This window comes from Hemicordylus capensis, chromosome 6 (genome assembly GCF_027244095.1).
Source record: "Hemicordylus capensis ecotype Gifberg chromosome 6, rHemCap1.1.pri, whole genome shotgun sequence".
NCBI lineage: Eukaryota > Metazoa > Chordata > Lepidosauria > Squamata > Cordylidae > Hemicordylus > Hemicordylus capensis.
Window position 1 is genome coordinate 41775381 of NC_069662.1, and position 26156 is coordinate 41801536.

General features: G+C 44.1%; 1 protein-coding gene across 8 annotated transcripts in view; it reads left to right on the forward strand.

The window, feature by feature from the left end:
• The window catches only part of SP6 (Sp6 transcription factor), a 123858-nt gene that overhangs the window by 46609 nt on the left and 51093 nt on the right, over positions 1 to 26156 (forward strand). For 2 of the 8 annotated variants that reach the window (XR_008310582.1, XR_008310583.1), the window contains 2 exons: positions 12533 to 12734; positions 13801 to 14250. The exons of 5 other annotated variants lie outside the window; for them this stretch is intronic. The gene's annotated coding sequence lies outside the window, so the exon portion shown is untranslated. Of the gene's footprint in view, positions 1 to 12532; positions 12735 to 13800; positions 14251 to 18028; positions 19470 to 26156 lie in introns of those variants that run through there. One more of the 8 variants, XR_008310585.1, reaches the window with a different exon arrangement.

Genomic DNA, 26156 nt, shown 5'->3' on the forward strand with positions numbered 1-26156 from the left:
TGTGGTATTTGCAGAAGTGGTACTTGCAACAAAAAAGTTTTTAAAATCCAGAATTAGTCTCATTTCCCAAATCTGGGAATGTCCAGTCTCCCACCCAATCTTTCTGTTCGATCAGGACTCCCCACACCCCATCTCAAGTATTGTTTCTGCCTTTTATCAAGGAAGTTCTAATCATCATTTCTGTTAGGAGTACCACCATTCTAAAATGAGAATTGCCAACTTCTGGATTGCTATATTTTTAATTGCAATAGTTGGTAGACATTTTTAGTCACTTGCTGTAGGAGTAATCTGATACACGTGAGTTTCTTTCTTCTAATGCGGCATGAAAAATATTTGTCTTCATTGCATACCAACTTTCACTCCTTTAGGCAATGCACTGCTGTTTATTATTGCTGATGAATCTCCCTGAAGCTTTTGAATTTCATCTACCACCTCCTTTGTAGTTTGCATTTCTTTTGGCAGATTTCACCTAATGGGCTACAAATTATTTATTCCTTCATTAAAGCTTCCTAAATAATGTTACCGACAATTAAGATGCATGAGATATGCTTGCAAGAACTGTGCTACTAATTCAGACCAACAACAGTGACATTGATGGAGCCCATTGCAAGAGCTCATCTTTCAAAAGACATTTTTAGAAAGAGTGTAAAATCTTGGCTTTTTATCCAGGCTTTTATATCAATCAATCAATCAATCAATCAATCATCTTTATTACAATCAAAGACCAGCACAAGGCTTTTATATGTTTGTCTCTACTGCTGCTTCTTTGTATTTTTTATGATTATATTGTACTTAAAAATAATTTTAATCAGATCTGTATTTTTATATTCTAGCTTAATATTTTAATTGTGTAATTTCTATTGTCTTGTTTTAATTTGTGTGAACTGCCTTGAGATTGTTTTAATGAAAAGCAGTATAGAAATTTAACTATAAAATAAATAAATACAAGATTATACACACAAAATGCATAGGAAGACTTGTAGTTTGGCCTCTTAAAACGGGAAATGCAGAATGTTTTGACTCCTCTTATATCTATCATAGTTTTCAAAACTTGTACTACTAGATCAAATGAAATCTCCCTCTTGAACTGAGCTTCTGCAAAGTGCACAAAGTAATCAGATAAGCAAGGTAAAGTTTTTGAGTACTGAGCTGCTAGGTCAAAATAGATATCCTTGCCAAGTTAATTAAAGTAGCCAAAACTAGCTTTGTGAGAGCTATTCTGATTGATTGATTGATTGATTGATTGATTAGTGCCATCAAGTCAGTGCCGACTCTAAGTGACCACATAGATAGGTTCTCTCCAGGATGATCTGTCTTCAACTTCGCCTTTAAGGTCTCTCAGTGGTGCATTTGTTTCTGTTGCGTTTGAGTCCATCCACCTTGCTGCTGGTTGTCCTCTTTTTCTCTTTCCTTCAACTTTTCCCAGCATTATGGACTTCTAAAGGGAACTGGGTTTTCGCATAATGTGTCTGAAGTATGATAGTTTGAGCCTGGTCATTTGTGCCTCAAGTGAAAATTCTGGATTGATTTGTTCTATGACCCATTTGTTTGTTTTCCAGGAGGTTTTACAGACAGGGCTCACATATTCGCTGGATTTAACCCGACCTCCCCGTGGTGGGCTATCAGAGACCAGGACAGATAGGGCTTTGTTTTTCTCTGAAGGGAGGTTGCGAATTCTGGCTTAGCCCGAGTTATGTCCAGGGTAAAAAAATTATCTATTTCCAGCAGCTTTTGAAAATGAACTCCGGGGCTTCTTCTTTCTTCGAAGGTGTTGATGGAAGTGCTGATGCCTATGCGAATGGTCCATCTTAATCCTTCAGATCTGCTGTGAAGCAGATTCGCTCTTCAGAAACCCTAAGGCATAGAGCCACGTGTGAAAAAGCTCCTGGCTGTCCATGGTATCCTCAAAAGTCTTCTTCAGCACCAAAGTTCAAAAGTGTCAATACTTTTTCTATCTTGCTTCTTCAAAGGCCAGCTTTCGCATCCATAGAGTGTCACGGGAAAAACCATCGTCAAAACAATTCTCATCTTTGTAGGTATAGACATGTCACGGCATCTAAATATCCTTTCTAAGGCCTTAACTGCAGCCCTACCAAGTGCTAGTCTGCAGCATGTTTCTTGACTGCTGGATCCTTTACTGTTGATGGTCGATCCTAAAAGGCAGAAGCTACCCACCACTTCAGTGTCTTCATTATCAGTTCTGAGGCTGGTTGCTGTACCCATTGTCATTAGTTTAGTCTTCTTTACATTTAGTCCTAGTCTCATTTTTTCACTGTGCTCCTTGACTTTCATTACTAGAAATTAATGAAAGATCATCCACATTCTCAGCTATCAAGGTGGTGTCATCAGCGTAGCGCAGGTTATTGATGTTTCTTCCTCCAACTTTCATCTACCAGATGAAAACTGAGCCTCTTCGGAAAACACAATCCAATCCAATATGTGGTTTATTCAGATCTACTGTGCTCTGGGAGGCTTACTCCCAAGTATGTGTGTATTAGGGATGTGCAAAAAATTTCGGGCACAGAACGATCTGTGCCCGAAACGAACAATTTCGGGTGATTCGGGGCCGAACCGAATCACCCCCAATGTCCCCCGATATTTTTCGGGCACGAGCCGAATCACCCGAATTTCGGGCATGAAAAATTCGGGTGATTCGGTTCACGGTTGATTTTGGGTGAATTTTTAAAGTTTTAGTGACTTTGGGGCAGTTCGGGGGCATAGCATGGGATCTGGGCAAAAGGAGTGGGGTGGGGTGGTAGTGCCTAATGGGTGCAGGCTACCACCCCAATTTCAGGGGGATTGGGCCAAGGGCTGATTTTTGGTAAATTTCTGAAAATTTCATGTCTTTGGGGCAGATTGGGGAATATTGGGGCAGAAAGTGGGGGCTGGGGCAGAATAGTGGGGTGGGGTGGTAGTGCCTAATGGGTGGAGGCTACCACCCCAATTTCAGGGGGTTTGGACAAAGGGCTGATTTTTTGAGAATTTTTGAAGTTTGGGTGTCTTTGGGGCAGATTGGGGGCAGAAAGTGGATCTGCCCCAAAGGAGTGGGGTGGGCTGGTAGATAGTGCCTAATGGCTGGAGGCTACCACCCATCCCCAATTTAAGACTGATTGGGCAGAGGGGGGAATTTTGGTGAATTTATTTTTATGAGGTTTGTCTTCATAAGGTGAAGTGTGCTAAACTGATTACTTCCTCATATTATTCATAGTACAGGAAAGTGTGAAAAAGTGAAAGTGGGGTCATGAGAGTTGTTTAATTGAAAAATATCTCATTTGCTATGATAGAATGAGAATTCACACCTCAGAAGTTTTTTCTGAGGTGTGAATTCTAATTCTATCATAGCAAATGAGATTTTTTTCAATTAAACAACTCTCATGACCCCACTTTCACTTTTTCACACTTTCCTGTACTATGAATAATATGAGGAAGTAATCAGTTTAGCACACTTCACCTTATGAAGACAAACCTCATACAAATAAATTCACCAAAATTCCCCCCTCTGCCCAATCACTCTTAAATTGGGGATGGGTGGTAGCCTCCAGCCATTAGGCACTATCTACCAGCCCACCCCACTCCTTTGGGGCAGATCCACTTTCTGCCCCCAATCTGCCCCAAAGACACCCAAACTTCAAAAATTCTCAAAAAATCAGCCCTCTGCCCAATCCCCCTGAAATGGGGGTGGTAGCCTCCACCCATTAGGCACTACCACCCCACCCCACTATTTTGGGGCAGATCCACTTTCTGCCCCCAAACTGCCCCAAAGTCACTAAAACTTCAAAAATTCTCAAAAAATCAGCCCTTTGTCCAAACCCCCTGAAATTGGGGTGGTAGCCTCCACCCATTAGGCACTACCACCCCACCCCACTATTCTGCCCCAGGCCCCACTTTCTGCCCCAATATTCCCCAATCTGCCCCAAAGACATGAAATTTTCAGAAATTTACCAAAAATCAGCCCTTGGCCCAATCCCCCTGAAATTGGGGTGGTAGCCTGCACCCATTAGGCACTACCACCGCACCCCACTCCTTTTGCCCAGATCCCATGCTATGCCCCCGAACTGCCCCAAAGTCACTAAAACTTTAAAAATTCACCAAAAATCAGGATTTTGCCCAATCCCCCTGAAATTGGGGTGGTAGACTCTACCCATTGGGCACTACCACCCCACCCCAAAATTTTGCCCCTGGGCCCCTTTTTACCCCCCCGAATCGATTCGGATTCGGATTCGGATTAAATCCGAATCCGAACTGAATCAAGGGTGATTCGGGTGACCCAGATTCGGGCACAAAACAGAACAGGGGTGATTCGGTTCGGGTCCGAGCCGAATCACCCGAAATCCCGAATTGCACACCCCTAGTGTGTATAGTTCCTCAACTTGTTGCTGTTGCAGTTGTTCAACATTTATTTAGCAACAGTAGTTTACTAAATTCAATGCCCTCTGGTACAGTACAGATAGAATGAGGCAAACTACAAATATTACATGATTCAGCAGAACATAAAAGCATCTCAAACTGTTTTTCAACTTTAACAAATGATAGTGAGGGACATTATGGGGTTTGGGGGTTTTTTGGGGGGGTTGCCTTTAACATAATGTAGATATTTGATTTGAATCAATGCTGAGTTTATAACTCTTGATTTAGTTTTGCTGGTTATCTATTTGACATGCTTCATAGGGGAGACGAGAAAGGAGAAAGGAGTCAGAGAAAGGAGCCTAGGAACTAGCAGGTATGGCATTGATTCTGCTGACTGGATTTCACTTTGGGGCATTTGAAATCCCATTCCCTTAGGGCGTAAACTGATTGCCTACTAAGCTGAATGGAACAGAGGAAAGCTCTCTGCAAGATCAGCTGTTCCTACAAGCACAGGCAGCTACCCTGAGAACCATTTCTTATTGTGTGTGTCTGTGTAGGATTGGCTGCAGAGTAACTGCAACTAAAGAAGATGGGAATGGACTTTGGAGATATCAGTGAGTGAGCCACTAACATTCTCAATAAAAATGATATAAAACCCAACTAATTCACCCCAAGTGGAAGAGACAGATGGCCTTTGAAATAAGTAACAACAAAGAATTATGTGGTGCCTTCATGACTAACTAGCTTAACCTGCACAGAGCATCTGCGTGCTAGTACTTGATTGCTCCCCTCACCCCCTGCCACAGCCCCCCTCACCTCAAAGATCTCTCCACCCTCATGTGAGCTACACTCCTGCTCCTCCTCCTTCATCTGGTTGCTTCCATCCCCCTCACCACTCTTGCTCACTCCTCCACCCCTTTACTCCATCCCCTTCACCCCTCTTGGTCATGGCTGCAGTGCTGCTGGTGCCTATTGGCCAAGCTGCAGACCCCTATCCCCAGAGACCTCCCCACCCTCACCTGAGCCCCACTCCTACTCCTCCCTACAGGAGCAGCAGCAGCAGTAGTTGACTGGGCCCTTCCTCACTGCCACCACTGGCATGCCTATCCCCATTCCCGTCCCTTGCCTGCCTGCCTCCTTCCATCAATGGCCTCAGGGGTCCCAAACAGCAGCAATGGTTGGCTGGGCTCTTGCTTGCTGCCAGTAGGCACTGCCATGGTTACTCATTCCCCTCAAGCTGCTGACGGGTTCAGGCCCATCCCTCACCCTTCCTTCTTTCTCTCTTCCCCTCCCTTCTTTCTCTCTCTCCTCCACTCACACTTCCCCTCTGTACTTCTTCCCCTCCCTTCTCTCTCTCTCCCCCTTCCTGAGATCTTGTTCATCTTGTTTCGTTATCTAATTCACACAACAGCAGCCTCTTACAAGATCTGCCACACACAGGATTAGCCATGGGTACACCTTAGATAATTATGTATATAGATGCTATTAGTGGGGCATACATCTTACAGTCCAGAGCCCATTCTGTCAGATGCACAAAGTGGTATCCTAAGCTGGCAAACATAAAACATATGGGAGAAGAAGAAAAAGGCTGGTAAATAGTAGGATGCAGGGGCCATGAAATACAAAAGATAGCAGTTGGTGTGTCATATGTCTTATGTACAGCCCAAATGTATAGAAGAAGAACTCAGATGTTCCACTTCCAACAGTAGCCACTGGTGACAAATTAGCTTAGCAAGGAGGATAATATGACTACCTAAAAACAAATGGCTGACCTAAGTACAATAGGATCAAAGGTGGTAATGAATTCCAGCTCAACAGCGTATGCAGATACAGTATGACTTTAATGTCCTGGTTTCTGTTGGCGTCTGACCTGGCTCTTTTCCTCTCTGCCATCTTTCTTAGGTATTCTGCAACTCTCTCATTTTTGTGTGATTCATAAGAAAACACCCATTGCTTGCATCATATCCTGTCCCAATAAGAAGTCCATGGCTTCTTTTTCTTTTGTTATTAAAGGTGTATTAACATCTTCAGAGAAGATGCAAACAATGCACAGACATATAAAATAAATCACCTTCTAGTATATCTACCTGTCTGCTCCCACCTCAATTACCCATCCATCCATCCCACAAAATATTACTCAAAGGGACAGAACAACAACAAAAAAAGCCCTGCATGTCAATAAGCTCCCAGCCAGGAGCTTTCCCAGACAGCAGGCTTTACCTCAGGTTTACTGCGAGGCTTTACTGCGAGTTTGAATTTGCCCCAAAAGCCCTACGCAAAAAGTGGATTCCACCCCCACCCCCCAGACATAAATCAGGCTAGGCTTTAAGGCACAATGGAAAACCCAAATTGTGTGTGAAGTGCTCCCCAATATCTCATATGGACATAAGCGTGAATCTGGCTGATGTGCAAATGCACATCCTCCATTCTGGTGGAGAAGCAGGCTAAAAGCCCCGTCTGGGAATGCTCCAGTTACACTTTAATACATAGCATTTTATTTCAAGGGTCTAAAATACTTCACATTCTAAGATTGTAAATAAACAACTAACAACTAACTACTTCACATTCTTTATATTGCAGTAATCCTTACAACCACCATGTAAGGTAGAACTACAGTGGTCCCTCGACTTAAGAACTACTCGACATAAGTATTTTTCGAGTTACAAATGGCAGTTTTAGATCCGGTTTTAGATGCGGTTTTTTCGACTTACAAATTTTTAGATGGGGTTTCCTCGACTTACGAATTTTACATGCGGTTTCGTTGACTTGCCTGCCTGTTTACTGCCTGTTTATTCTTGAAAAGAAATGTTCCTGTGCAGTTTGCAAGCCTTACTGGGGGTCTGGGTCTTTTTTCTAGGCTCTGGAATGCATTAATCCGTTCCCAATGCATTCCTATGGGAAACCGCTTTTCGACTTATGAACTTTTCGACTTACAAATGTGCATTCAGAACGGATTAATTTCGTAAGTAGAGGGACCACTGTATGTAATATATCACATCCCTGGGGAGTGGAGGCTAAGAGAGGGAATGGCTTGCTGAAGGCCAAATAATGAATTTATGGCACTGACAACATTTGAACGGGGGATTTTCCAGTTAATTAGCCACACCAGCTTGCTAAATTTGGATACATCTTCAGGAACAATTGCCAAATACAGTCAAACTTATCTGAGGCACCCGTTCTATTATAGGTTGTTCTATCTCCTCATCAGCCAGATCTAATAGGTCTTCAATTCACTGCCCTCAGAAGGAAAGTACACAGCCTTTTATTTGTTTGTTTGTTTGTACTGTAGTACTAATGCTTTTCTGGCTGTCCCTCACTTTGGAGCTGTAGGAAGCACCTACAGTGCTGGAACATAACCCAACAAGACCCAAAATAAAGGCTAAAGCTTTTGATCATTTGAGAGTTCAGTGGATTCAGGACTTTGGAGAATAACATGACTTTGTTGCAGTGGAAGTCTGCTTCAGTAGATCTGCAGTTCCAGCTAATCTCGCAGAACATTATATTTTAGGCACATTGGATTCCTAGACAGCTTGGACCTTGTAGCAAATTATAATTGCTGAAGTGGTAGCAGACCACAAGCAACCCGGGGGTATATGTTCGGAAGCTGTTTGTGCCCTGCTTCCTTTTGGAAGAATATTAGTGAGCAAATTAATATGGCTTAGTCTTGAAACTCCCATTCTATCTTTGAAACTGCCATGCTTCACCCCTGCCAACTGGGCAAAGAGGCACCTTTTAAGTGATGGTTTTCTTATATATAGGTGGGGGAGAGTAAATGTTCCAACTCATTCCAGCATAGTGGCTATTTGCTGGTGTCTTGCTTTTAAAAAAAACACACAACAATCTTGAGCTCCTATTGGACAAGGAATCTTGGTTGGTTGGTTGGTTGATTACTGTGTAAATCGCTTTGAGAAGCTTTTGTTGATAATAATGTTGTTAATAATAATAATAATAACAACAGCAACAACATTGACAATAAAATTCAGCCATCCCAGGTCCTTGGGAAGGACTCAATGTCTGGATAAAACAAACCAGTCAATAACACCTGTCTGGCTGTGTAAAATAATAATAATAATAAATAATAATAAATAGACTTTTCATGGAAGTTCTGTGATTGGAACTCTTGTGATGTCACATGGCCTCTCTGGGGCAATGCGGCGTCAAATAGGCTTGGCGGACCTCCAGGGAGCATGGAACAAATGCACAGAGAAAGAACAGAACGAACAACTCAAGGATACAATGAACTGAAACTCCTTTATTGCCCAGGTTCCATACAAGAGACGGGGTACTTTCCGGCTCTCACTTTGTTGTGGTGTGTGATTATTTAGCAAAGTGCCAAGGAAGCTACCACTCTAGTTACAGAGTGCAGAGTTTAGTTGTTGCAGCTATCTATCTATCTATCTATCTATCTATCTATCTATCTATTTATTTATTTTCACATTTATATCCCACTCTTCCTCCAAGGAGCCCAGAGCGGTGTGCTACATACTGTAGTTTCTCCTCACAACAACCCTGTGAAGTAGGTTAGGCTGAGAGAGAAGTGACTGGCCCAGAGTCACCCAGCAAGTCTCATGGCTCACCCAGCAAGTCTCATGGCTAACGAACATGCATGGAAATCACTGTAGAGTCTACAATAAATTGATTTATTGGTGAAGTACATGGTGCAGTGGGGAAGCAACCTGCCTAGAGAGCAGGAGGCTGTTGGTTCAAATTCCTGCTGGTGTGTTTCCCAGAATATGGAGAACTCCTATATCGGGCAACAGCGATATAGGAAGGTGCTGAAAGGCATCATCTCATACTGCGCAGGAGATGGCAATGGTAAACCCCATCTGTATTCTTCCAAGAAAATCACATGGCTCTATGATTGCCAGGAGTCAACTCTGACTTGACAGCACTACCTTTCCTTTCCCCTTACATTTGAATAGGAAAGACCTAATTCTATCGAAAGGTTACATAATAAATAGATAGGGGGAGACTGAGAGAGAGAGAGAGAGAGATGTTTCCATCTTCTCTCTAAGAGGAAAGGAAGAGGACTGATTCACTACAAGAAGTACCTGAGGAGTCAAAGCAGGGGTCATAGAGCAGATGCAAGCAGGGACAGGTAAGGAGACCCTCACTAGCTACCTCTACTTCCAGTGCCCCTAGTGCTCATTAGGGTCGTTGGTGCAAAACATCGATGTACTGGAACCCCATCTCCAACACACAACCTTCAGTGGCGCCTGAGGCTAACGGCCATTCAAAGGAGTCATCTCATTGGAAATCCTTCACTGGGATGCATGTTTCCTCGGGTGCATCCCTGGATCTTGGGATTCCTGGCAGAGCGGAGCTGCTGGCTCTTCTTCTTCCTCTCTCTTTTGTTGTTCTTCCGCCCTCTTCCTCTCTTCTTCCTGTCTGAAGAGGTCCTCCACTTCCTCCAGAGGTGGTGTTTTCCATGGCAGTCAACTCACCGGGGCCAGTTCATCCCATGGTAAATTGGCTCCGGCTTTTGTGTTGTTTCATGAACCACTCCTCTGTTTCCTCAGCCAGCAGGCCTGGATCACAACTCCCCACGTCTTTTCCTTTTTCAAAAAGCAACCGGGGGGGGGGGATTGGATCGAGTCCACAGGGGGGAGACAGTGTAACCCTTCACCCTTGCACCAGTTCTTTAACTTGCATCAACCCCCAGCTGCTATTATTTATTTTATTTATTTATCATATTTTTATACTCCCTGATATGTATATCTCTAGGTGGTGTACAAAATTTAAAATATTTAAAAGTCACAAATTAAAATACATGATAATAAAAACAATAAAATAAAATCATTAAAATAAGTTTTGTTTAAATTATTAAAATTATTAATTATTAAAATTAAACCGCCCATAGAACTTGCATTTTGGACGGTATAAAAATATGCTATTTTTTTTAAAAAAATAAAATTAATTCTAAAAATTAAAAGCCTGAGAGGACAGGAGGGTCTTGAGGTTCTTCCTGAAAACAAACAGAGGAGATGCTCTTAATTTCACAGGAAGCTTATTCCAAAGCTGTTAGCCATGAGGGTAAACAGAAGGACGCAAGAATCTCCTTCTCTGCACTGTAGCCCAGGTCCATAATGCCTCTCCCCTCTATGGCCAGTTCTGTATCCCCTGGTACTAACAAGGGCATTGGCTGGAAAAGAGACACCTTCTTAACTCACTTCATTCTGAGCTCCTGTGGCAGTGAGAGCTGCAGCTATTAGGTAGCCAGGCAGGTTCTGGAGGAAGGACAGGTTTGTGGAGCTGGGAAGAGCAGCAGAGACATGGAGTGAGTTTGATGTGTGTGAGTGTGTGTTGTTCTACCACTCTCTGACTCCTCTGGTGGGAGGGGAAGTGAGTGGGGGTAGAACACTATATTGTATGTCATTAGTATGATTAATGTTACTCGCCCTGCCTGAAGGGCTAGCAGGGAGAAGGGCATAAATTTAGAACTCTGCACACATTTTTTTAAACCCCAACAGCAGACCTCTGAGTATGCGCAGAGTATGAGCCAGCATGCTGTAGTGGTTAGAGTGCTGGACTAGGACTGGGGAGACCCGAGTTCAAATCCCCATTCAGCCATGATACTAGCTGGGTGACTCTGGGCCAGTCACTTCTCTCTTAGCCTAACCTACTTCACAGGGTTGTTGTGAGGAGAAACTCAAGTATGTAGTACACCGCTCTGGGCTCCTTGGAGGAAGAGCGGGGATATAAATGTAAAAATAATAATTAAAAAATATATATTACGGGCCACAGTTGTGTACCTATGAGGGGATCTGAGCACGTCCTGACCAAAAGCATAATAATGATGCTGAGGGTCATCAAAATGTAGCACTGGAACCTGGTAGGAATTAGCTCTGGAATAGGTATAGTGATGATAAGGGAATGTGTCAGGGATTCTGGAGCTTGAATAGGGAACCCCGTGACCTCTAAGTGCCATACCAAGAGAGCCAGTGTGGTGTAGTGACTAGAGTATCAGACTAGGACTTAGGAGATTCAGGTTCAAATCCCCACTCAGCCATGAAACTCATTGGGTCACCTTGGGCCGGTTACTCTCATTCTGCCTAACCTACTTTACAGGGTTTTTGTGAGGATAAAATGGGGAGATATCATGTGCCTACCAAGTGCCTTCTTGAGTCCCTTGGAAGATGTGCAGGATCACAATGTATTGGAATACATTCATGGCCTTGGATGGAACCTCTCTTAGTGAATTACCTTCTTATGCTCAGGCCTCAGAGCCTTAATTAGGAACAGGAGTGTACAATAGCAGCCCTTGCAATACAAAGCCTCTGGACTGGTTACACTTGGTATACATACTGGGAACCTGGCTATCTGTCCTTGCTTGGACAACAGAGCAGTGCCACCAACCAGCGTTCCCTCTGACAGGGATTCTCAGATGTTGTTCACTACATCTCCCAGCATCCCCCAGCTGCAATGGCCTTTGGTGGGGGATTATGGGAGTTGTAGTCAACAACATCTGGGAATCCCTGTTAGAGTTAACACTGCCACCAACTTACCCCAAGGACTCTGGGATGGAGAACCCTTCCGGCCTAGATGTTGGTACAGCCACTCACAGCCCTGGCTTGGTTCTGACACTCAGAATCACTGCAGCCCCATGATGTTAAAAGTTGCCCTGGCTGATTTTCTGAATGTGATATAGCTGTTAAAGGAAGGCAAGGAGTTGGCCACTCGTGTTAGCCTTGGAAAAAATGATTTTAAAAATCATTGTGGGGAGAACAAGAAAGGTGGTCAAAGCTGACTCTCAGTTGCTTTCATCTTCTTAAGGTGAAAGCTGAGCACCTCACGTGAGCCTTTAAAAAGTCATTAAGCACTGCTAATGGTTTCTTCGAAGAATTAGAAAGTGGCTTGCGAGTCTCGTTTTTAAGGGCTCATAACCCACAAGAGGTGTAATTTTCGAAGAGCTAATCTGCTCTGGTGGCGTCATTCTCGCCCCAGGTGGCTGTGACGTTGCCTTAGTTGGCTCATTCACAAATCCTGTTCTCTTTGATCCTGCCCATGAAACAAACCTGTTCCTCCATTTAGTCTTGGGAGGCCAAGTTCTGTGTTTCCCTGGTACCCTTTGTACATAAAGATGTATGAAGCCAAAACACCTAAGCAAATAAGGCTGTGCATTGGCCAGATTTATTTTTTATTCTTTCTCAGGCATGGTTACACTTCTGCAGGTCTTCCATTGCAGGTGTGTCACACCTTTCAATATCCGGGGTAGAAGAATGATTGAACTAATTTTGCATGCAGTGGTTGACACATTCTGCGCAGTGGACAACTCGGCCATCCTCAAGGCATGCTCAGTCAAAGAGTTGTTGCTTGAATGGAGAGACCATGGACTGTGCTGTATTTTAGGAATCTATTCTTGTACTGAGCAGGTGTGGAATTTGATGGTAAGCAGCATCCTGAGAATTTCAGCTTTCGTCTGTCTGCGATGCGGGGGAGGATTTGTGAATTCTGATGTAATATTAAACCGCAGTTAGTGCAAACTGGTTTGAAAACCAGCTTCAAACTGTGGTTTGATAGCATAGCTTGGCAGCCCCATGGTTTGTAAGCTGAAGTTTAGATGGAAAAATAAACCATAGTTTGGCATGATGTCAGAATGTAGCCAAAGAGAGAGAGAGACCTGTTCAGCCAGACAAGGGCTCCGATCTGCAGGGAAGGAAGCCTTAAGTGCTTACCTCCCTGGCACACAATCGAGGGCTCCTTTCTGGGCAGGCGGATTGCCCACCCAGACAATTGCTGGCTTCTGCTGGTGGCGTGCAGGGTTGGGGGCTGGGATGCATCCTCCTAGCCCCTGGAACTCATTTATAGGGATCCTTCTGGCACTGGTTGGGAGGCTACTTGCGTGTAGGTGCCGTGCAGCACTGACACTCGAGCACTAAACACGGTTTAAGGGAGTCCTAGCGCCCCAAACCCAGGCTAAGTGGCGGGCTCCTTAAGCCGGTTTGCTGCTGTGCCGTCGGCGGGAGCTGTGTGGCTCCTGGAGGTTCATACGCGCCAGCAAAACCAGGCTGGGCTTCCCTAGCCCGGTTTTGCCTGTTGTGTGGGTGGATAAGAGTCTGTACAAATGTACAAATTTTTGCATTAATGACTGTACATTTTACACATGAACCTGGGTTCAGACCCCCTTAGATACAGAAACTGGAAGTGTACTACTCTACATATGTTAAATATATGTGAATAACTATATGAGTCTGCAGAATGTTAACTGCCATCATTTTGTCCCAAGAGTGAGATTATGTAGTGAAGAGGTGGCTTGTTTTTTAATAGCTGGGGGTCATCAGAGGCAGGGAACTGGTTTAGGCCCCAATCCCAGTAGTATCCAGACACACACATTTACTTTCCCTGAAGTGAATGGTTCACTAATTATGTGGAAAAGTAAAGCAGAGCACTTGGTTTGGAAGTATGTACAATTCCTCTTACTCTGCATTTTTAAAAAATCGAATTTTTAAACAGAACGTCTTCTTTTCTACGAGCCTCTTCACCCATTGAGATCATCCAGAGAGGTTTGTCTGCAGTTGTCACCAGATGAGCTGATGTTACCCCGAGATGCTGGAATGCGCTCCCTGACTGCTGGAATGAGTCCCCCATCTCTGACAACATTAAAAAAGTCTTTAAAGACACATTTATCCACCCAAGCTTTTTAACCTGACTTGGGGTTATAAATTGTTTTAAGGTTTAATTTTTGTTGTAATTTGTTTCATTTTGCTGTAAACCGCCCAGAGATGGAAGTTTGGGGCAGTGCACAAATATATTTAATTAGATATTGTTTTCAGACTATGGAATACCCTATAGGGTACATCAGTTCCCATCACTGCTCACCTTTCAGCAGGCAGTGAAGACTGTCCTGTTCCAGCAAACTGCTTTTGCTTAGATCAGTCTTCCAATTCGAATTGTCTCAAGCTACTGCTACTGTTCTGTTTTTCATGGCTATACATTTTATTTCACGTATCTGTAATTTCTGTTCTAAGTCACCTTAAGTGGCACAGTGGGGAAATACTTGACTAACAAGCAAAAGGTTGCCGGTTCGAATCCCTGCTGGAACTATATCGGGCAGCAGCAATATAGGAAGATGCTGAAAGGCATAATCTCATACTGCGTGGGAGAAGGCAATGGTAAACCCCTCCTGTATTCTACCAAAGAAAACCACAGGGCTCTGTGGGCACCAGGAATCAAAATCGACTTGATGGCACACTTTACTTTACTTTAACTTCTGTTCTATTTTTATTTGTAGGCACTTCGAGTACAATTCTATTGTAGAAAAGTAGAATATAAATTATAATGCACACATAAGGGATATTTTTTTAAGTCAGCTGAGATGTTCTGGAAGCTGAATTCCATTCATTACCATATTCTGTGTTCCCTCCATGCTCCCATAATGATATGGAATATCCTGCACACACAGTCTATTTGCATGTCCTCAGGAGGCCTATTCTAATGTCGCCTTTGGATGTCATCTAGTTGGATGTCATCTAGTAAAGCCCATTGCAAGATAACACAGATCTTTTACTTCTACTGCCAGCAGGGAATTTTGAACATATGAGGGGACTATCAGCAGAGCTGGATGCAGGCCCTCAGTAAACTGCCTTCGAGCAGTACTTAGGTAAGCCCCAAGAGAGTTGCTCACCATCACCATATGAAGGCTCTCGGTCAAAAGGCAGCATAGGCCCTGGGTCCTCAGTAGCTGCCCAACTTGGATAAATTGTGACACCAGTCCTGGCTGTCAGATAGCTCACCTTGCCTTTTCCCTGAACATCCTGGAGTAAATCCAGCACATTTTATTGTACCCAAAAGTGCTAAATGCTGCAGATATAGCCACTGTTAAAGGCATTGCAACATGAGCCAGTTTGAATAAATGGTAGGAAAACCTCTTATACTGAGCTCTTTACAGGAAGGATGGGAAACAAATGAGATAGATTTAGCAAGCTTTAATGTGGGAACCCTACATTACAATAGCCTAATCCTAAAGAAAGAGTGAACTGTTGTTGCTTTACCCCTGCTAACTGAGCAAAAAGGCATCTTTTAAAAATTAGCATTTTATTAATTAAAGCATAACTCTTTATCCATGGGCATTTCTCTTGCTTCATGTTTTGTTGGGGGAAATCATCTAAAAATGGTAAATAACTGAATGAGAGAGGTTGTGGGTGCCAAGGCCAACAGGCCTGACCCAAGATATTTTGCTGCCTGAAGTGGAAAATACAAATGGCATTGAAAATACAAATGGCCTTTCTTGCTCATTAACATGAGGCACAAATCCATTGCAACGTTCTCTTGCTCAAACCTAATGGAGGGAAGAGCAGTGCAAAGGCACTGCTGTGTGATCATGCAGCCGCAGTTGATTTCAGTGGGGCTTGCACTAGAGAGCATCCAAGTGCCACCTTTGCTTTGCAAGCATCTTACGCAGAGTGTGAACAGAAGATTTTTCTTCTCTTGTATTTAAAGCCAGTTTACCTCACTTTCCTGATAGTTCGCATCCCAAAGCGGCTTACATATTTAAAAACCAAACCACCTATCCTGAAAAAGCATTGTATAATAGTTTTTAAAACCTAGCAACAAATAAGATATATGATATAGTGGTTCCAAATTGTAATTTTAACATCTCACACAGGCACTACTTTCTGCCCCAACTGCTAACTGTGTAAGTGGAGGACCAGCACAGGTGGCAATGGATGGGTGGGCCACTGTGTGAAACAGGATGCTGGACTAGATGGGCCTTGGGCCTGATCCAGCAGGGCTGTTCTTATGGGTATGCTAAACGAGTCCCCCTCAAAAGCCTAGTGCAGGTGTGGCCTCAGATAATGTCCTCTTCAAACATGTACACTGTTTGCAAAATATTGCGTGCCTGTTTCATATTTATGAACCCTAATAAGGTCCCACAAATGATGAAATGTAGGGTGTGTGCCAGCTGGGAACTCTTGTTTCTCTTAGACAATCACCATTTTTTCAGATTTTGGAATTTCCCCCTCCATAGGTTCTAAATTTGGTCAAACAGGTTCTCCCCTCCCTAGATGACAATACATGTTTTCTGATGAGGATAGGGAGGGAAAGGAAGCAGGTATAATTAAAACCCAGGCATGAATTATTCAGGGCTGTCAACTGACTACTTTAGAAAAACGTTAGGAGAGGCCAGGTTTTTCTTATCCTTAAAGGTCAGATCTCAGAGGCTTTTTGGAGCCTTGGTGATGACAGATGCAACACAATTTAAACAGAGCCAAACTAGCAAGAACCAGAATAGAAAAGGGACAAGATAGAATAGGAAAGCATGCCAATGATCTCCCAAGGTATAATAGATAAATGATATTAAAACCACCCATTTCAAGCCATGGTAACTATAGGGGCAGTTAGGGAGAGTTACTTTGCACACATGAGTGTGTCATCCCGCTAGTACCTACTGATAACGTCTGATCCAAATAAATGGTTCCCCTACCCCTGCATGTGTTTATAGTGACCCAGGAGGCTTAACAGACAGGGCTTCTACCCCAGTCTCCTTCAGAAGAGAGTGTGTGTGTTCATACACCAGCCAAACTTACTCTGAAGTCCCTTCAAGATCCTTGGACCCACTGCACACACAAACCGGGCTTTGTCTTGCAAATTCTAGCTTCTCTTGAAGTATTAAAATGCTGGTTTTAAGCTACCTTTTCTGAAAATGGAGAGCAAACAGAGAGGTACTGCGGTAGAATCATTAGCATGATAAGGATACTCTCTTTAGAAATGCAGATATAGCTCTTTAGTAATCTCCCCCCCCCCCATTGGCTAGAAGGAAAACACAGAGGCATGCCATGTGAACTTGCAAAAACAAAATCCAAGAACAGAGGGGAGGGGCTGCTTCCCTCAATGATTGAAGTCTGATTTGAAGTGGCTTCGCTCAACATTTACCCCACAGTATGAAGCCATGTGCGAATAACTCCCAGGTGAATCTAACTTAGTTTGACTTTATATGGAATATTGGGAAGAAATCGCCATAGAGTAGAACCAAACCAGATATTCACCCAAGTGTTACATATGTAGGTACCCAAGATTAATACAAACATATCACCTAATATTTTAGTAGTTTACTGGCACTGTATTTGCAATAATTTAAGGCATATGTACACTACACACTTAAACTGGTTTGAGAATTGTTCCTTTTCCAGGGAACCCTGGGGACTAGGAAGGGGAGTTAATATTTTCCTCCTGCATTTTTTTCCTGCAGAAAATCCCCCCAAAGTGGCTGTTCACCACAAGTAGCCTCTTCAGGGGCAAAAGACTGAAGGGTGATTTTAGGCACGAAAATGGCACAGCCACACTGGGGAATTGTCCCACCCCTGCAGTCCCAATCTGCATTGGGGAGTTTCTATGGCTACTTTTTGTGGATAGATAAATACTTCCACTTCTACACCCATTTCTTAATAATGGGGCTGAATGTAATGTATAGTTTGGCCCTCAGCCCTCCTGCACCGAGCCCCCTTCACAACACATGCATGCAGCCTGTGGGGCAAGCACTCACATTGTGCTCCACGACCAACCAGCTTTCCTGACAAACAACAATTTGTTTTATGACAGAAGAGGAAATTGCTGTCAGTATCACAAGAGCCAGCCAGAGTGTTTGATGTGCTCTGCCCTGCGGGAACAGCCGATCTCTCTCTCTCTCTTCCCCCTCCCCCCACCCCTTCTTCTCTCCCCTCTTTTCTAATTACTGTTTAAGAAGCTCCCAAGCAGCTGCATGGAACCAGCACTGGGAGAGGAGGAGCAACAGGGCAGCAGACTGGCACCCAAGATCGCTGTAGAGTTTCGCTTACAACCCTTGAACCTTTTCCAAGCGTGCGGTGTAAAGAATTAATAACAACAACGATGGCCCAGGCTGCTAATGGCTGTGTGTGTGTGCGTGTACAAGCACACACACGCGAAGAGGAAGAATTGGATTAAAGAGCAAGCCCCATCTACTGCTTTGGGCGGTAGGCTTCCCCCACTCCACCCGGACTTTTACGGCTGATCTACCTTCCTGCTGTTTTTTAATCTTGTCCATTTTGCTGTTGGCCATGTCAGTTTTCATCAAAAGGAACACAAGAGAATGTCCTGTCAGGAAAACTCCCAGAACCTAAATAATATTGTTGCCTAGGTGTTCAAGATGAGCTTTGCAAGAGCTGAACTGCCTGGTTAAAACCATTATGTGGAATTTGTACACACACTCTCAACTGTTCTTCTTTGGCCTGCTCTCTTGGCTCACTGGCTTCCAATATCCCAATCTCCAAATATCACACCTATCTTTCCATATAATATAATTTCTTCTTTTCTTAGGCCATATATCAGTTCCCTACCTCCCTCAGTTTTTCTTTTCTCATCAGTTCTTCCTTCCCACATTTCCATTACTGCTCCAACCTAGTCTCTCATCTTCTTGCTTATTCAACCGATTACCAACACTGTTTCCCCCTCCAACTCCAATGTCACTCAGCCTCTTTGTACCCAGTATTCAGCCACTATGCTTACCTAGCACCACTTTTCCTGTTCCTCCCTTCCTTTTTACAGCGTAGACCTTCTCCTATCCCTAGATTAGAACCTATGGGACGTTTCCCCACAGTATAGAGCATTTATTTCCCTCACAGAGCCTGAATTGTTCATATCTCTCTCTCTCTCTATAAAAGGTGGGGAGAGAATAGCAAGCTTATGCAATCTTGTGCAGAAGCTGTCCCATCCCAGAATCCTTTTGACCTTGACCTGAACTCATTCCCTTTTCTCTCCTGTCGCAAGCATGCCCAGTTCTAAAGGGAACTTAAGGCACGAGCAAACTAGCCCTTCTCTGCTGCCATCTCCTTTACAGTACCCCACCCTGATCTGTGGGTGTGGAACGCAGTAAATGAGTGATTTATAGTTGGGCTTGGCTTAAACACACACACACACACACACCACACACACACACACCCAGCTACTTGAGTCCTGCTTGTGCTCCATCTCATCTTCTGGATGGTGGTAGCTGTGTTGCTGAATTTCAGCTGTGGCTAAGCAGACTAGAACAGAATTTTAAGAAAGGCTGTGTGTTGTCCATGCTAAAATAATTCACGTTCTGCATCCAGGTGATCCACATTCTGCATGGAGAAAAGTTAAATCCTTCAGTCTGTATAAATTAGGCAAATTTAGCAAATGTACATACTTTATCTTGTTCTGCATAATTTATTTAGTATATTGAACTATTTTCTATGTTGTTCTGACTTTGTTGATCATGGCGAATGAAGATAAAAGTGCTAAGAATACTAGAATGCTGTTCTTTGCCTCTAGAAATCAAATTTAACTGCAGCCCTAACTTCTGAGATTTCAGCAGCTATTGTCCATACACGTTCAATCATACCTTTGTGGTCACAAGGGCTAGAAACTTGCTTTAAATTTTTAAAAATTAAAACAAATTCATAGAAAGCAGAATTCTGCACCTAATACCACACATTCTGTGCCTTTTCTATAGTGCTGAGGAATGATATAGTTTTTCAGTACATTTACCACTACCATCACCAAAAGTAAAGCCACCCACCCATCAATTCTCCACAGGCCAGTGACACAGTTCAGACAACAGCATTTGCCAGAAGCACATCCCAGTACATCCCAGGTGATGCTTGCACAGTGTTGCCATCAGCTGACTTGTACAAGTGAGTCAAGCCACACATACAGGGGGAAGGCAGGGGACCCATCCATCTAACCTGGAATAACATTTATTTTCAAACCAATATAATAAAGGATCAGACCCTAAATGTGAGCACAATCTGAATATCCCAAGGACTGTTTTATAGCAACTCTATGCCATCTAACCACTGGGACATAATGCAGTGGGAAATTCTCCTCCACAAGCCTATTTCAGACAAGTGGGAGCTGTGCAATAGCATTACCAGTGGACTACAGCTGAAGCATCAGAAGAGAAATCATCAAAAATTTATCATTTCAGAACTGAATATGGGTCTTTGAACCACTCTCCCTTTCTAATGCATTTTCTACAATTCTTTTATTCTGTGTTTGCAAGCTGGCTGGACAAAACTGCTCCAGAGCATGTGCAGAGTGTCCTTTCCCCTAATGCTTGCTAGGCCTCATGCTCCTGGGGCCAGGGGTAAAGGTTTCCAGGAGGTTCCAGTCAGAGCATCCTCTTTGTTAGAGACTGAAGATTTCTGAGAAGTGAATAATAAGAGGTTAAACAAGTCAAGGATGAAATGGGTTTGCTAGAATTTAGAACAGGATTCAAGGGCATCAATAGAAATGGAGGCATTTGACTGGAAAGTAACATACCAAGTTTTAAGAGATATTAGTATGCATTGCATACTAATGGTATGTCGTGACATTATGTAGTGGTAGTCACCTTAAGCGGCACAGAGGGGAAATGCTTGACTAACAAGCAGAAAGTTGCTGGTTCAAATCCCCACTGGTACTATATCAGGCAGCAGCGATATAGGAAGATGCTGAAAGGCATCATCTCATACTACGCGAGATGAGGCAATAGTAAACCCCTCCTGTATTCTACCAAAGAAAACCACAGGGCTCTGTGGGTGCCAGGAGTTGAAATCGACGACACACTTTACCTTTAGCCTTGACATTATGTGCTTAAAACATGACTATATTTTATTGCTAGAAAAATCTGTTTCTGGCATGGGAATGAATTACGTGATTTGCACAATATAATTTGTATGTGGTGTTCTGTTGCCTGGTTTTCCAGCAGGCAGAGGGTGGGGATAATGTTTAACATTTTGGAATTGTCTGCTAAACTTTTCCATTCCACTTGCTTATGGGAAAAGAGGAAATTGTTGTGCTGGGTTTCTCTGACAATGTGGGCTAGTTTGGGGCCAAATGTAGTGGTGTCAGTAGAAAGTCAGTAGAAAGGTGCTCGACCAGGACCAGGGAGACCTGAGTTCAAATCCCCATTCAGCCAAGGAACTCAGTGGGTGACTCTGGGCCAGTCATTTAACTCTCAGTCTAATCTACCTCATGGGGTTGTTGTGAGGATAAATATAACCATGTACTTCTGTACATGGTTATAAGCCCATGTACTCTGGGCTTCTTGGAGAAAGAGTGGTATATAAATGTAAAAATAAATAAATACATAAATAAAATGTGTATCCTGCCCTTCCTCCAACAACCTTGGGACAGCATTTTATCTGCACAAAAACCCTGTGCAGGTCAGGTGTCTGGTTCTTCAGTGTGAAGATCACAAATGGAAAACAGACAAAAAGCAAGTGTGCCAAGCCCATCAGATCGTCCTCCCAAGGTCAAATCCACACTCAGTTATGAAATTTCACTGGGTGGCCAGACACACTTTCTCAACCTAGCCTACCTTACAGAGGATAAGAGGGAGGGGAGATGAACAATGTATGCTACCCAGAGCTCCTTGTAGGAAAGGTGGGATATAATAAATGCAATAAATAAATGAAAACAACAGGTGAGTATGGGCCAACAGTGCCCCATGTCTGAGGCTGTATACATGCAACAGAATGGCTGAGGTGGAAGAATGGGTTGCTGAATATCCCCTTACATAATAAAAACTTGCTCTAAGTAGAAAACTAGCCTTGTAGGGAGGGGGAGGGGCTAAACCCAGATATGTGAGTGTTCTACTTGCAGAGAGCTGTTTATGTGGAGAAGCATTGAAAAATGGTATTTCTTCCCTGTAATCTGAGGTTAAAAACTCCTCTTTCCCCCATGCCATGATCTTGACCTGGATGGGATCCCTGTAACTGTTGATTAGGAAGGGAAACCCACCAAGCACACCAAAGATCAATTATGTGTGAAGTTTGATCCTCTGAGTCCACCCACCCACAAAATGAGTTGATTTAGGAATGCAACCACACCATTCATGTTTGCATGGGGAAATCACCTGGAATTTCTGGAAATCAAACTCTGCACCATCATCCCATTTGCACATGGAACCTCTGAGGCCCTCCTCCCTGGACACATCCCTAGAGGGATCTGACCTTAGGCCTTCAGCTAGAGAACTCCTTACCTCTCTTTCATCTGGCTTCACTGGAATGGCTACTGTTGCTTGGACTGGAACCTGGGAGAAAGAGGGAGGCAGGCATTTTGTTAAAACTACAACTATCAGCAGTTGGTCCTGTGTCTTCTTTTCTTCTTATTCAAACTCAGACATTTGCCTACTGTGACTTGTGGTTTCCAATTAATTTGCGATGATTCATTCACTAAGCAATATTACTTCTCTCATCAGATATGTGGAACAGCAGGAGATATTTTTGGAGGGGCATTTGCTACCCTGGTGTCATTTCTGAGCTAATGTCAGTTCACTTGTTGGACTGTTGCCAGAGGGTCTCCTCTGGCCTCATAGCTTGGGCCTTCGAAAGCTTGTTATAATAAAGGAGCAGAAATCTGCCCTAATCTAGCAAATCCATTCCTGGAAGTTTTTCACACCTAGCTTTTAGTTTCCATCTCCTCCAAAATGGAGGGTGCGCATTCACCCTCTTGAAAAAATCCACTTGAAAGTGTTACATGATGGAAAGTAACATTCAAAGGCCGCTGATAGGAAGATCTGGCTTTTGAATGGTGGTTGACTCTTGAAGGTTTAGCAACTGTAACTTTTGAAGTAGTATTAACCTGGTAAAGGCGGGGGCGGGGGAAGAAGAGAAAGAGAACAAATTACCAATCCCTGGAAGGAAGGAAGCAAAGTCTTAAAGCAGCGGAGGAGGAGCAGGAAGAAGGGATTTGAGGTAGGGGCGGGAGATGCAGACGCGAGCCTACGAGTCTGAGCCACAGAGATGCTTTTGAGCCACCTGGAAGGGCGGCTTGTGAACTGCAGACATCAAAAACCCACCGACGGACGCGCCGTCTCCGGGACCGAAAGCCCTCGCCGCGTGCTGAGTGCAGGTCTTTCCTGCCACCAGGCAACAGGCTGGAGCGGGGAGGGAGATGAAAAGGAGGGGCGGGGAGAGGGGGAGGGGGAGCCCAGAAAGTGCAGGCTTCCTCACCATTCTTAGGCACTCCCTTCAACATGCAAGCGAATCCAGATGAAAGTCTTCACACCCCATCTCCTCTGGGTAAGGAAGGAAAGGAAAGCCTGTTACAAGCTGCTGCTTTGCTGGCTGTAGCTCAGAGGGAGAGCCTCCCTTTGCCTGCAGACGGTCTAATCCCTGGCAGCATCTCCAGGTAGGGCTGGGAAAGACTCCTGCTGCCTGAAACCTTGGAGAGCCGCTGCTAGTCAGAGCAGACAATGCTGAGCTAGATGGACCAATGGTCTGACTTGGTATAAGGCTGGCAGCTTCTTATATTCCCAATTTCCTAATTGCCAAACAGTACCGTTTTTACCTGAATCCAAGACTAAGATTTTTCCAAGGTCTTTGATGTTAGAAATTGGGAGGTCGTCTTAAATATAGGGTCCTCTTAATTTTGGGTAAATAATATAACCTATTGTATATATAACCCTTATTTTTTTAAGGGGGTCATCTTAAATCCATGGTCAGCTTCTATTTGGGTAAATATGGTAGTATGGAAAGCAACCCATCTTTTTAGGAGGAGTAGGTAACTGAAGGAGGAACATTTGCAGGGGGCACAAGGCGCATTTCCCACTTGTTCTGGTTGATGGTCAAGTTCTGGTTGGTTTACAGAATTTAAACCTTTGAACTGGAAGGGACTAGAAAGCCAAATGGTTGTCCACCACCAAGCATGATCATCCAGCAGCAAAGGCTGCCAGCTCTGATTGAAGCTATTTCTGGAGATGTTTCTTTTCCAGTTTGTTCACAGTATTAAAACAGCTCCAGAATTGCTTTCAAGAGTCATCTGGAGATTGATGCTCAGTCCTGAAGGGTTGGCAGCCCTACCAGACAGCCCACTTCCCCAGTCCCCTGGAGTTCTTTGTACCAAGGTTTATCAGGATGGAGCTGTACCTTGTTAGCAGAGTATATGCTTTGTGTGCAAAAGGTCCTGGATTCAATCCCTGGCCTCTCTAGTTAGGTCTGGAAACCCCGACAACTGCTGCCAGTCAGTAGGCAATACTGACCTAGATAGACCAATGGTTTGACTTAGTAGAAGGCAGCTTCATATGCATATATGCATACAGGAGGGCCTCGATATCCACGTAGCTGCGGTCTGGTAAAAGACATCCGACCTTGGCATACGCGGAAAAAGATAAAAGCATGTCAACCTCGCATATTCGTGGGTTGAGGGTAGCTGGAAATGACTAGAGGTCATTTCCAGCTGCCATCTTGTGTTTTGGAGCCTCAAAATAGCTCCATTAAAAGAAAAAACTGGCATTTTAAAACAGATTTGGGGGCATTCTGGAGCACAGTGTGACTCAGGGGGAGTAGTAAAGCATGGTAGGGAGCTTCCTCCCGCACCCCCCCCCCAATTCTGGCTGATTTTTGGCAATTTTCTGTGATTTTCCTGATGACAAAACCTACACACACACACACACACCCGCGCACGCGATCCCATAGCCCCCAGTCACTCAATATTTGTGGTTTCTATATCTGTGGCTGCAGCCGGGAATGGAACCCCGGTGAATATCGAGGTCTTCCTATACTGAACCTGGAATAAATAATGGAAGCATGGATGTGTGTTCCTCGAAAAAAGGTGGACAGTGCACTTCTCTCAAACTTCAGCAATTCTAGAGAGTGCTCACAGGTAGACTTCACCAGCAGTGAAACTAGATGGGGCTTTGGGGGTAGTATTTCCAGGTAGTATATCTGAGTCCTAGCTTCTCTCCCTCCCTGCCCCCACACCAGAAATTGTTGTTGCCAGATTTGGCTTATTTTAAGCCAAATTTTGGGTTACGGCCCATTTGACCCATGAGTATACCCCTCAAACAGAAAGGGCAGGTGTTCTGTAGGGGGGAAATAGCCTGCAAAGCAAAATAGCTCCAGGTAACTCGAGGGAGTGAACCAAGTCACATAAACATTTGAACCTATACAGAAGTTTTGTACTCTATCACACCACTGGGCAATCTAGTCCACTACTGTCTGCTCAGAATGGCAGCAGCTTAGACTCTCCAAGTTCTCAGGCAGAGGCCCAAGCCTTTCAAGCGGAGATGCAAGGGACTGAACCTGGTGGGGCCTTATAAATGCAAAGCATATGATCTGTGGTGAAGCCTGTGAATCCTTTGAAGCTCAGCCAATCTGAGGTGGTGAAAAATTCCTCCTTGGATCCAAATGTTGACTCTCGCTTGAACATGAAGGCTCTCAAGGCAATCTCAAATACCAGTTATGATGGGATCCACTCTGCATGCCATTCAGCAACCCAGGGGCGTAGCTAGGGGAGAGAGGGCTCGTGTTCATCCCTCTCTCTGGCGGCCCTCCAGAGTGAGAGAGAAAATGAAGAAAATAGGGAGGGCTGGAGCTGGAGGGCCCTCAAGAGCTGGGGGCCCGTGTTCTTTGAACCCTTTTGCTCAATTATAGCTACGCCCCTGCAGCAACCTGTCTCTAACTGTGACAGTCCCTCACGTGGGCATCCAGGGGTGGGAAGAGGGGGCACCCCCCCGACTGAGCCAGTTCCCATTGAATTGAATACTCCCAGGGAAGGGAATATTGGATTTCTGGCTCCCCACCCCTGACCTGCCAGGAAAAGGTTTTGTGGATGCCCGTGGTCTCTTATGCCCTAGAAAGAGGTGGAACCTCATAACGTTCTGTGTGAGGAGCTCTCCCTGAGCCTCCTAGAGCATAGCTGAGACATCCAAGTCAAACTCAGAAAAGGTGTCTGCTATAAGAGTTTTTATTTATTTATTTATATTTTTATTTTTTACATTTTATATCCCGCTCTTCCTCCAAGGAGCCCAGAGCGGTGTACTACATACTTAAGCTTCTCCTCACAACAACCCTGTGAAGTAGGTTAAGCTGAGAGAGAAGTGACTGGCCCAGAGTCACTCAAACAAG